The following is a 12,662-nucleotide window of genomic DNA, read 5'->3' as shown; positions in this document are numbered from 1 at the left end:
AAGGCACTTAAGTAGCAGTCTGACAGAGTATTCATTTTTCTTTTTAAGAGGCACATAAATCTGACTGTCGTCTGCATAACAGTAGAATGAAAAGCCGTGCTTCCTAAGTATGGAACCAAGTGGGAGCAAATAGAGAGAGAAAAGGAGAGGGCCAAGAACTGAGCCCTGTGGGACCCCACACGAGAGAGGAGCAGAGGAGGATACAGAGTCACCTAGGCTGACACAGAAAGTTCGATCAGCCAAGTACGACCTGAACCACTCCAGTGCTATGCCCCTGATACCCACCCACTGCTTCAAACGTGAGATCAGTATTTCATGATCCACTGTGTCAAATGCAGCAGTTAAATCTAAAAGCACAAGGATAACACAGTCACCAGAGTCAGTAGCTAAAAAGATATCATTAAAAACTCTTAAGAGAGCTGATTCTGTGCTGTGCATGGTTTTAAAACCGGATTGGAAAACCTCTAGAATATTATGTTCTTCCAGAAAGGCCATTAATTGACTGTGCACAATCTTCTCCAGGATTTTTGAAAGGAAAGGCAGTTTGGAGATAGGCCTGAAATTAGTAAGAACTGCAGGATCTAGAGCAGGTTTTTTAATCAGAGGTTGTACTACTGCATGTTTAAAATTTTCAGGGACCACACCTGAGGTCAGACTGCTATTTATGACTGCAATAACAGATGGTCCTACAGTGGGGAAAACCTCCTTAAATAGTCGAGGGGGGACAGCATCATTTGGAGAACCTGAGGGCTTCAAATGACCAACAACCTCCTGTAAAGGAAAAAGTCACAGGCTCAAAATGGTCAAAGACAGCAGAGCAGGGGACAGGGATTGAGGGGTCATAAACTGAAGGTGAGATTTGAGCCCTAATTGAAGTGACCTTATCAATAAAAAAGTGAAGGAAGTTTTCACACACAGCAGGGGACGCCTCAATACAGGCAGTCTGTGGGGCATTAAGAAGTGAGTCAATAGTGTTAAACAAAACACGAGGCTTGTGACAGTTTGACAGGATAATATCTGAGAAATGTTTTCTTTTAGCATCTTTCACAGTTTTTTGATAATGACGCCAGCAGTTCCTTAACATTTGAAAAGACACCTGCAGTTTGTCCTTTTTCCACTTGCGCTCAGCTCTACGGCACTCACGTCTGACCGCATGAGTCGTATCATTTAGCCAGGGCTCAGATTTAGTTTTAGGCTGCCTGGATTTTAATGGAGCCACAGTGTCTAAAACAATTTGGCAGGTGGAGAGAAACCATGAGCTAAGCTCCTCTGTACTGCATACAGACTCAGGAAAGATGGAGTTCTGATTGAAAGCAACTGAGAACTGAACAGCAGTGGAAGGGTTAATAATGCGACAGCGTCGAGCAGCAGCGCGAGGTTTAACTGTATGACAGGCAGGCAGCCTCAAATAATACAGGCATATGGTCAGAAAACACTGAGTCACATATCTCTAGGTTAAAAACGGGCAAACCATATGATAAGACAAGATCAAGTGTGTGTCCGTGTTCATGTGTGGGTCCAGACACAGATTGCACAAGATTAAAAGAATCAATGAGGTTTAAAAAACCCTTTACCATTGGCTTATCTGGACAACACATATGAATATTAAAATCCCCAACAATAAGAACACGGTCATATTTAGGCATGATTTCAGCCAGGAAATCAGAAAAGTCATTTAAAAAGTCCTTATTGTACTTGGGAGGCCGACAGACCACAGCACACAACACTGTGTGAGAGCCACCAAGCTCAAATAAGCTCAGTTCAAAGCTGGTGAAAGAGGATGACAGCAATAGCTGCTTACATTTAGAATGACTCTTATAGACAGTCGCTATTCCTCCTCCTTGGCCCGACGTCCGCGGGGAGTTAAAGTAGCAGCAATCATGGGGTAAAGGTTCAGTGAAAGCGCTGGATTCACCAACACTCAGCCATGTCTCAGTCACACAGAGGAAATCCAATCCTCGGGACGTGAAGAAGTCCTTTAAGACAAAAGTCTTGTTCGCTTGTGATCTAGCATTTAACCGGCCAATCCTGGCAGGAACCGGCGGGGCCGCGGCGTTGGCTGACCGGGGAGCCCGACACAGAGGCCGTAAGTTGCGGTGATTCACCCCGTGCCAGCGGGGATGAGGAGAGCAGGGGGTGACGTTGAGTCCGGTATCTGCTCGATGATTGCAGGATTGTAGGGTTTAAGCCTCCTCCTCTTCATCCTCTGTTTAACCCCCGCTCTGCAGCCTCGCCGTCTCCTCCTCAGCTCCTCCGGTATGGAGGGTCTCTCTCCAGTCAGGATGCTAGGGTACCCCAGGGCGATCATCTGGTCGCGGGTGTAAACAATGCGACTCTCCGTCGCCATGGAGACCAGCGTAAACAAAAAATAAAAAGTGCTCAAAAACGCTGAAAAAGTATTTAGGCGACGCGAACAAAATAACAAGAAAGTAAGAAAGCAAGAAAACAGTTAAAAATAGCAAAAAAACACAGGCTAAAAACACTGAAAACACACTAAAACTACAACAATGATAGGAGCTGCAACGAGACACTGCCGTTGTCGCCGGCGCCATTCTGGAAAGTAGTTCCAACTGTGATTTCAGAATGGAGTACAATGATCAATACCCATTTTGATGTCAAAATTGAATGTAATGTTGAATTCATGATGTCACGAAGCAATGTATCGTTTACATCCAAAGGGGATATCACTATGGAATTAAATGGTCAGTTCAGATTGTAATGTCACAATAGAATGGAATAGTCATTTCAGTTTATGATGTCAGAGTGGACTGGAATGTTTACACTTAAATGTGATGTCACCATCGAATGCAATAGTCAGTTCCAACTGTCCAGTTGTGATGTCACAGTGGAACGCTATCACCAGGACAAAATGAATGAATATTCCAGAATGGCAGCCTGTTATGGCAGCTCCTATCGTTGTTGTAGTTTCAGTGTGTTTTCAGTGTTTTTAGCCTGTGTTTTCTTTTTTCTATTTTTAACTGTTTTCTTACTTTCTTACTACTTTGTTCATGTCACCTAAATACTTTTTTGGGGCGTTTTTGAGCACTTTTTATTTTTTGTTTACGCTGGTCTCCATGGCGACGGGGAGTTGCATTGTTTACACCCGCGACCAGATGATCGCCCTGAGGCCCCCTAGCATCCTGACTGGAGAGAGACCCTCCATACCGGAGGAGCTGAGGAGGAGACGGCGAGGCTGCAGAGCGGGATTAAACGGAGGATGATGAAGAGGAGCTTTAAACTCTACATCCCTGCAATCATCGATCAGATACCGACTCCAACATCACCCCCTGCTCTCCTCATCCCCGCTAGCGCGGAGTGAATCGCCGCAATTTGCGGCCTCTCTGTGTCGGGCTCCCCGGACAGTCAACGCCGCGGCCCCGCCGGTTCCTGCCAGGATTGGCCGGTTAAATGCTAGATCACAAGCGAACAAGACTTTTGTCTTAAAGCAGTTGTTCAGTCCGGCCCGCGGGATAAATCTGCATTATTGAAAAAATAAGAATAAACTTCATTTTCTTTCAAATCTGCAGTTCCTATATTGTCCGCTAGTGGCGCTGTGTTTTAGTCAGTTCTATCGCTTTACCCGCTTTTTCTGTTGACCCTGGCACCCTCTTCAGTGAAATGTCTTTGTCAAAAAAGAGAAAAGTGGACACAGAGTGTCGGATTTTTCAAGAAAAATGGACCTCTTCCTATATGTTCACGGAGGTGAATGGGAAACCCCGTGTGCCTGGTGTGCATGCAGCAAGTTTCGGTGCTTAAGGAATACAATATTTGGCGCCACTATGAAACTCAGCGTGGTGAAAAATACAATAGCTTGCACGGAGAACTGAGAGAACAGAAGGTAAATGAATTGTTGGCGGGTCTGAGGAAACAGCCGGAGCCGAGAGGTCAGTGATGCTGCGGTGAAAGCCAGCTACGTAACTGCAAGCCAAATAGCATTAGCCTCAAAGCCATACTGTGAGGAGGAGTTCGTCAAACACTGTATGCTGAAGGCTGCCGAAATTGTGTGTCCTGAGAAGCGACAAGCTTTTGCCAATATTAGCTTGAAGAGAAATACCGTGGCAGACAGGGTTTCGGAACTATCGGCAGATTTGGACAGCCAACTAAAACGCAAATCGGAGTCATTTCTGGCATTTTCTGTTGCAATTGATGAGAGTACTGATATTACGGACGTCGCTCAACTGGCCATATTCATTCGTGGAGTTGACGACACTTTGACTGTCACAGAGGAGTTTCTCGAGTCGGTGCCTATGACCGACACCACAACAGCTGAGGACATTTTCCGCTCCGTCGTTGGAGCGCTGGACAGAGTCGGGCGGACTGGTCCCCCGCCGTCAATGATCGGGAAAAAGGCAGGTGTTGTGACAAAGGTCAGAGAGAAAGTACAAGCCGCAAATGGAGGGGGTGATTTTTGGACATTTCATTGGCCAGAGGAACCTGATTGTTTCACAGATGGTCTGTCTCATGTTCTACTGTCAGGATAAAGTGAAAGCTTCAGCAAATATGACAGAAGGTTATTTTTTATAAATGTTACCTACTGCAGCTTTAATGAACCATAAAACACAATACAAGCAACTCTTAGGTTGTTCATAATATATTTAGTAAAAGGACAATTCATTGCATATAAAGATTTTTATAATTTACTTCTTCTTCTTTGCACTGATACAAAGAAAAAAGTGGACTTATTGTTAGTTCTAATGAGTTTACTGGTCTGGCCCCCTTGAGATCCGATTAAGTTGTATGCGGCCCCCAGACCAGAATGAGTTTGACACCCCTGTCTTAAAGGATTTCTTCACGTCCCGAGGATTGGATTTCCTCTGTGTGACTGAGACATGGCTGAGTGTTGGTGAATCCAGCGCTTTCACTGAACTTTTACCCCATGATTGCTGCTCCTTTAACTCCCTGCGGACGTCGAGCCAAGGAGGAGGAATAGTGACTCTCTATAAGACTCATTCTAAATGTAAGCAGCTATTGCTGTCATCCTCTTTCACCAGCTTTGAACTGAGCTTATTTGAGCTTGGTGGCTCTCACACAGTGTTGTGTGCTGTGGTCTATCGGCCTCCCAAGTACAATAAGGACTTTTTAAATGACTTTTCTGATTTCCTGGCTGAAATCATGCCTAAATATGACCGTGTTCTTATTGTTGGGGATTTTAATATTCATATGTGTTGTCCAGATAAGCCAATGGTAAAGGGTTTTTTAAACCTCATTGATTCTTTTAATCTTGTGCAATCTGTGTCTGGACCCACACATGAACACGGACACACACTTGATCTTGTCTTATATGGTTTGCCTGTTTTTAACCTAGAGATATGTGACTCAGTGTTTTCTGACCATATGCCTGTATTATTTGAGGCTGCCTGTCTGTCCTACAGTTAAACCTCGCGCTGCTGCTCGACGCTGTCGCATTATTAACCCTTCCACTGCTGTTCAGTTCTCGGTTGCTTTCAATCAGAACTCCATCTTTCCTGAGTCTGTATGCAGTACAGAGGAGCTTAGCTCATGGTTTCTCTCCACCTGCCAAACTGACATTTGAAACTTTTGTGGATGAGAAAGGCAACACGTACCCTTTCTAGTGTGTGCAAAAACACTGAAAGGTGTGGAGACTGTTTTACAGAACAGAGTGTGTTAAACATTTTTCTTTTGCATTTCAGGAGCAATCAGTATCGGAGAAATGTTTCTATAGCTCATAATGCTAGAGGCTTTGACAGTAATCTGATTTTACAAGGTATATTGAAAGAGGGTGCATCGCCACAGCAGATTCTCATGACAGGAAGTAAAATTCGCAGTTATGAGGAACCAGATTATCAGCTAAAATTCATAGACTCCCTCTCTTTCCTGCCTATGCGTCTTAGCGCCATGCCCAAAGCCCTAGGCGTTACCGACCAGTCCGTATTTCCCTCACAAATTCAGCTCAAAGATGCATCTCAATTATGTCGGTCCCTACCCGCCCCCTTCTGACTACGGCGTGAAGCGCATGATAACGCATGAGCAGGAAGAGTTTTACAGGTGGTACAATGAAGCCTGTCAGGGTACCTTTAACTTTAGGAAAGAAGCTCTGCATTATTGTAAAAATTGTTGACTTTCTCTCCAAGGGTTGTGTTGAATTCAGAGACCATTTTCTGAGTGAGAAGGGTGTGGACCCTCAGCTCCATCACCATCGCTTCGGCCTGCATGAAGGTGTTTCTCACCAATTATCTACCTCCTGAAACCCTCGCTGTGCCATGCCCCAACAACTACATGCAACAGTGTAAAAGTTTCTCCAACGCCTCAATCCAGTGCTTAAAGTGGGTAATGTACAAACAAAATCTTCATTCAGCATGCTCTAAACAGGGGGAGAAACAGATCAGTCCTTATGGTTACGCCGAGATTGATGGTGTGATATATAATCCACCGCTGCTTTTACCACGGTTGCCCCCGTTGTTTTAACCCTACAGGAACATGTCCTCTGAGAGGCGTTGCCTTCGGGGAACTGCACACCGATAGCGAGCAGAGACTGCAGACATTAGTGTCCAAGTACAACGTTCGCCCTACCGTCATGAGAGTGCACGATTGAGTGGGGATGAAAAAATCAAAGGACACGGTAAAAAATTTGTTATTTGGACCTCCCAGAGCCTCTTATCCTTCGCAAAAGTTCTTAACGGCGGTAGAACAAGCGCTTTGAAGTTGAGACACACAGCAGAGCCTGGTGAAACGGTACACTATGGACTTCACTTCTCAGTACCCCTATGTAAACAGCACGTGTTCTTACCCATTAGGTCACCCTACTATCATCTACAGAGATTTTGGGGATCCCCGAGACTACTTTGGTTTAATCAAGGCCACCGTCTATCCCCCTCGCGGTCTGTTTCCCCGTTTTACCTTACAAAAGTTAAGGAGGTAAATTAATCTTTCCTCTGTCGAACCTGCGCAGAAACCAACAATCGGCGTGGTCCGTGCACACGACGATGAGGCAAGATCGTTGACGGATTGTGTGGGTCACCGCTGAGTTTAACAAGACCCTGGAGCGAGGATACAGAGTGGTAAAATTACAGAAGTGTGGCACTTTGATAAAAGTAGTGACTCTGTGGTTGTAAACTACATACATGCTTTTCTAAAAGGAAAGCAGGAGGCGACAGATCAGGTGAGTAGGGAAAAGTACATCAGAGATTACCAGATCCATCAGGGTATTCTGTTAGATGCCAGCAAAATTGAAGTGAACCCCGTCAAGAGACAGGTTGCTAAACTTTGTCTCAACAGTCTTTGGGGAAAATTTGCACAGACATACAATCTGATTCGTGCCAACATTATCTCAGATCCTGAAGAATTTTTTAACTTCTTGTTTTCAGGGATATATGAAGTTGATTACTTTCAATGTGCCCGACAACAAGAGGGCTTTAATGCGATGGCGATACCACGACTCCCCCCCCCCATTTGTTGCAGCATTTACCACCGCACATGCACGTCTCAAGCTGTACGACTGTATGGAAAAATTGCAAGAGTTCTTTACATAGACACAGATAGTTTAATCTATGTTGTGAAGGAGGGTGAGACACCCCTGGAAGTGGGTAACTATCTGGGTGATTTGACGGATGAATTGGAGGGTGACGGCATTCAGGAGTTTGTGGCTGCGGGTCCCAAGAGTTACGTCTACCACACTAGAACAAAGAAAGTAGTGATGCACGTAAAAGGTATTACTCAAACTCAGGAGTGCAGTGAGCTGGCAAACTTTGACAGCGTCAGAGAGCTGGTGGAGGGTTACATCCAAAATTCTCGAGGGGGGTGATTGAAATGCCACAGCATACAATCAGACATGATGAAAGAGGCTTCGTGGAAAAACTTGACATTTCAGAAAAAGTTGAGGGTGGTATATGACAAAAGACGTCTCTTTGCCGGTGGGACAACTCTGATAGGAAAACCTACTTTGTAAAAAATTTTACAAAACTGAGCATGTGTGGATGTGTGGATTTATACCTCCTTTCAACCTATGTACAGTGATCTGCAAAAGATGAATAAAAAGATTAAACTTGTTCAAGGACTACCTGATTCTTTTGAAGATGAAATTTGTGTGGAGGCTTAGAAACATGAGCGTCATGATGTTGACTCAATGTTTTTCAGGGTAAACAGTCGCACCATTAGTTTGAACAGCAATTTGGTGATGTTTAAAAATCCATGAAATAAACTACAGATGAATATATTGGCTCATCAAATCTTTCCATCCCAAAAGGCATATTTCTTAGAGCTTTGAAGATGCCACCAAAGATCCTCACAGGTATTTAATAGATCTCACGCCCGTCAGTCCAGAACGGTACAGACTGAGGACAGGTGTACTTCCTCAACAGTCAACCGTCTATGTGCCCAAAACATCAACCTAGACCATCATGTCAGCACGTATAAAAAGAAATGTGCCCTTACTCACGGCTCTGTACCACGCCACACCCAAGAAACGTAAAGACATTCTTATTCACGGTTCTTTAGACTTTATTCAGACACTTTGGGAGATTGCTCTAAATCTTTTGAAGGGTAACATTCCCCTGTCTCCATCTCAGGTAAAAAAAACTGAAAAGGCAGAAAAAAATGATCAGACTCCTGGCTAATAAGAACCAGTTTAAAAAGCAAACGCCAAACTCTAAAGAAGCAGTCCGGTGGTTTTATTTAACCTCTGCTTGCAGCCGTTGTACCTATGATCGGAAATCTTTTAGGAGATATCGCTAGATGCTAACTTATTAAAAAATGTCTTTGCAGAAGGTGCAGAAACTGTTTCTCGTCTCACCCCGTCAGTTAAAGCGTCTGACTCAACCAATGTCAGCCATCAGAGTAACTGCAGAGGATGATTTGGATTCCAGAATGAGGGCCGTATTAAATGAACCACGATTGAGTTCTTATGAAACAATTTAAAAGTCCAACGCTTTACTGCAAAGATATTTGACCTTCTTCAAGCAGGATCAGAGAGACGGACGCCGGGTGACTCTGTCTCTGCAGCGGGGGGCAGGCAGAGCTTTTAGATGACATACAACCGTCTCAAGGTGCTTAGGTATCCGATGGGATGGACCACACTGCCGATGAGGTTTTGAAAAGTCTACCCCAGCGAGATCGCAAGAAAGCGGAATACGTCTTAGAGAAATTATCCGAAAGGGTGAATTTGTTTATAGGGGAAAGATTGTGAAAGGGTCTCATATGATTGATTTATTCAAACATCTTTCAGTACCCTATAAAAAAACAAAATCCCGAACCCCACCACCCGCAGGCTGGTCAGAATTTCTGAATACTCTGTCAGAACTGAACATCCCTTTATCCTCTGTAAATAACCTGCATGCTTGTGATCAGTACCGTCCCCTCAAGACGTACACAGACGGTGCCCACAATATCAGCTTTGAAACTCCTCAAGACACACCTGGCACAGCTCATGCTAAATGGGTGAATAAAAATTATGCGATGACCCTGCGTTGGATTACACCCCAGGATGAAGATGAGAGGTCCTTGGGAGATGAGGAGACTGAATTACTCGTCGCTAAGGCGCGGAAGAGGAGAAGGCAAATAACTTTATCCCCACGTTGGATAGACATTTCATCATAAATAATTGTAATGTGAAACATTTTTTTGTCTTTCATTAAAAAAGTGTTTATTAAACGCATTTTCAAAGTCTATATTCTATTTTTTTTCCTCAAAAAACACAAGAGTAAACAGTTGAAAACAATTTTAAATATTTTCAAAATATAAAATGTAACAAAACAAATGAATATATAAGATAGGGGTAAATAACTTCTAACAACAATTTTTATCTGCAGCAATCTTTAAGAAATTGTAAAGAACAGCTCCCCTGTTTTGGGACAGTGTTGATTTTATTTTTGATACAACGTTGATATTTTCTCTCAAAGTTGTACACCATATTGTCATTTTTTAGCACATCATCGCTGTACAAAGAATACAGTAATTGGTTGAGAGATAATCCGCAAGCCCGATGGCAGAGATAAAAGATGCAGTGTTGACTGCAGACATTTGACAGATGGTGTTGCAGCTGACTATCGTGGTACATGACTTACAAACTGTAAGATACTTGAAGGGTAGTGACCAAAGACCGGTGAAAATCCATAAGAGATATTTTGGAAGGAATTCTGTGCACTGATCGGGGCCACTGTCAGCCTGTCGTCTGGGTTCCATCCCCAGTCCAATGGTCAGACTGAGAGGAAGAACCAGGAGATGGAGACGGCACTACAATGCATGGTATCTAAGCACCCATCTTCCTTGTCTCAGCAGCTCAGTACGCCCACAACACCCTGACCAGCTCCGCCATGGGACGCTCCCCCTTCCAGTGTGCCTATGGGTTCCAGCCCCTTCTGTTTCCTCGTTTATTCCACGAGCTGAAATTAAAGGTCATTATCAACTGTCTGTTTGCCTAAGTGTCCTGCATTTGGGTCCTAAACTGACCTGTTACAGCAATGGTCAGTTTCAGGTGTAATGTCACAATGGAATGCTATCACCAGAACAAATTGTGATGTCACAATGGAATGGAATGTTCACATTTAAATCTGATGTCACAATGGAATGGTCACTTCCGATTGTGATGTCACCATAGATAGATAGATAGATAGATCAATCTAACAACAGACTCTGCCTTTTTAATGAGTTTGTTCAGTCTGTTGGCGTCCTTTGCATTGATGCCTGCATCCCAGGACACCGCAGCAAAGATGGTGCACGCCACAACAGACTGATAAAACATCTGCAACATCCTGTTGCAGACATTGAAAGACCTGAGCCTTCTCAGGAAATAAAACTGGCTCATGCCCTTCTTGTAGATGGCCTCTGAGTTTGTGGACCAATCCAGTTTGTTGTCCAGTGTGACACCCAAGTACTTATACGCCGACACCATGTCCACATCTGTCCCACCAATGCTGACAGGAGAGGGCAGGGGCTTGTTCCTCCTGAAGTCCACCACCATCTCCTTTGTCTTTGCCACATTCAGCTGCAGGTGGTTCTCCCCACACCACTTCACAAAGCGATCAACCAGGTCCCTGTACTCAGCTTCCCCTCTGCCCTCCAGACACCCTACAATAGCCGTGTCATCAGAGTATTTTTGCAGATGACATGACTCAGTGCAGTACTTAAAGTCTGCACTGTAGGTGCTGAAGAGGAAGGGAGACAGTACAGTTCCCTGGGGGGCCCCGATGTTACTAATCAGACGGTCAGACACATAGTTCTTTAATCTCACAAACTGCGATCTGCCCGTCAGATAGTCATCGACCCAAGTAATGAGGGAAGCACCCACCTGCGTGTTCTCCAGTTTGGCCTTCAGCAGTCTGGGCTGGATGGTGTTGAAGGCGCTGGAGAAGTCGAAGAACGTGATGCGGACTGAGGTGTTGGGTCTGTCCAGGGAGGAAAAGGCCTTCTGCAACAGGTAGATGATTGCATCATCAACCCCCACATGAGGTTGATATGCAAACTGCAGGGGGTCTTGCGATAGGCACACTAATGGTCTGAGATGTGCCAGGACCAGTCTCTCCATGACTTTCATGATGTGAGAGGTCAGAGCTACCGGCCTGTAGTCCTCTAGTGTCACAGGACGTCCTTTTTTGGGCAATAGGACCAGGCAAGATGTTTTCCAGAGCACTGGCACTCTCTGAAGGTGCAGACTCAGGTTGAAGAGGTGCTGGAAAACATGCCTTCAATACACGAGGGCTGATGCGGTCCGGTCCAGCAGGTTTCCTCTGTTTGAGCCTCTCCAGCTCTCTCCTCACTTGGCTGACTGTGATATTAAGTCCAGTCTGGGAGGTGGGAGATGTGGCAGGGTCTGTAGTGGGTGTCAGCAGCAGATTGGGGACGGGGATGACAAGGTTGATACAGAGAGGTGTCTGCTGCAGGAGGTGGTAGGAGGCTGTGGGGGCTGTGGGAGTGTCCTGGGGTTGTTGCTCAGAGGAGCAGCAGAGGGGCTGCCAGGGGTGGGGGAGCTGAGGATGGTCAGTTAAGAACCACCATGTTTGCAAAACAAATGCAATGGTCAGTTAAGAATATTATGTCACAATACATTGCAATGGTCAGTTTCAAGTGTCCAATTATGATGTCACAATAGAATGCTATCACCAGGTCAAATTGTGATTTCAGAAGATGATGGAATGTTCATTTGAAATTGTGATGTCACAATGATATGGAATGTTTCTTTCAAATCGTGACGTCATAATGAACTGGAATGTTAACATCCAAAGTTGATGGAATTTTGACATTCATTTTTGATGTCATAGTGGGATGCAATCGTCACGTGATGTCATAATGAACTGGATTGTTGACATTCAAATGTGAGGCCATAATGGAATACAATGGCTAGTTCCAATTGTGATTTCATAATGGAGTACAATGTTCAGTACCTATTGTGATGTCAACATTTCAATGTTCAAAATTCACAGCTGGGTGAAATGTCCATTGTGAAATCATAACTCACTTTTGGTCAACTTTGGTTGTTTTTAAAGTGCTTAACAAATAAAGTTGGATTGGATTGGATACGATTGCATCCCACTATGACATCAAGATTGGATGTCAACATTCCATTACATTTAAATGTCAACATTCCATCACATTTGAATGTCAACATTCCATCCCACCTCTTATTCTTTTATAGGTATTAGATAGATAGATAGATAGATAGATAGATAGATAGATAGATAGATAGATAGATAGATAGATAGATAGATAGA

This window comes from Dicentrarchus labrax, unplaced genomic scaffold (genome assembly GCF_905237075.1).
Source record: "Dicentrarchus labrax unplaced genomic scaffold, dlabrax2021, whole genome shotgun sequence".
In the NCBI taxonomy this organism is placed as follows: domain Eukaryota; kingdom Metazoa; phylum Chordata; class Actinopteri; family Moronidae; genus Dicentrarchus; species Dicentrarchus labrax.
Note: the sequence above shows the minus strand (reverse complement) of the source record.